Genomic DNA, 1028 nt, shown 5'->3' with positions numbered 1-1028 from the left:
CAATCCTTGCCCTCCTCCTGCTGGCCACACTAGTGCTGATAGAAGCAGGGATGCTGGTGGCCTTCTTGGCTGCCTGGGCACACGTTGGCTCATCTTCGCATGGCTGTGGACCCACCACCCGCAGGTCCCTTTCCGCTGGGCAGTTTCCAGCCACTCTTCCCTGAACCTGGAGCACTGCAGACGGTTGTGGTGACCCAGGGGCAGAACCCAGCACTTGGCCCTATTGAACCATATCCCATTGGCCTCAGCTCATGAATCCAGCCTGTCCAAATCCCTCTTTAGAGCCTCCCAACCCTCAAAGTCCCACTCAACTTGGTGTTACCTGCAAACTTACTGAGGATGCCTCAATCCCCTCATCCAGAGGATTGATAAAGACATTAAACAGAACTGGCCCCAGTACTGACCTCTGGAGAGGGCTCAGTATTCTAGAAGGGTTGCTTGGATTCAGTGACTACATTTCAAAACCAGAACACTTCTCTAGTTTTCTTTGACATATGTGGAAGTATGCTGTTTAAAAACTGGCTGCAAACAGCCAACACTCCAATTTGCAGGCAGGTCAACACCTAAGGATCAGTGTCCCCCAGCTCCCATTGCCTGTGCTCTACTGGCATCAGTCTGCAATGGAAGAAAAGCTTTGCGAGGTACTCCTGTCCCAGACTTTTGGTTCAGTATGTAAACACACTGCACACAGGCAGCACAAAACCACGATCCAATTATCTGCTCATTAGTTCTCTTTCAAATAGAAAACAGTGAACTTCAAGCCTTCTTCTGACTTCCCCAGAAAAAGTGTGCTTTTCAAAGCCTGCAGCCAAGTTACGCAGGAAATAAACGCTAGACGCAGACCTGGGTGGGGAGAACATGGTTTAATTAAAGGCAAAGCTGATTTCAGCAGCTGCAGTTCTTGCACAGACAGACAAAAAACACAAAAGAAGCTTACGACACAAACCAGTTTCTGTTGGGGGCCTCTCCCCTCGCTCCCCCCGGGGCCGTCGGGAGGAAGGGGGGCCCCAGCCGAGCCAGAGGCGTTC

The sequence above is a fragment of the Merops nubicus genome, unplaced genomic scaffold (assembly GCF_000691845.1).
Source record: "Merops nubicus isolate BGI_N331 unplaced genomic scaffold, ASM69184v1 scaffold39090, whole genome shotgun sequence".
Classification (NCBI taxonomy): Eukaryota; Metazoa; Chordata; class Aves; order Coraciiformes; family Meropidae; genus Merops; species Merops nubicus.
Note: the sequence above shows the minus strand (reverse complement) of the source record.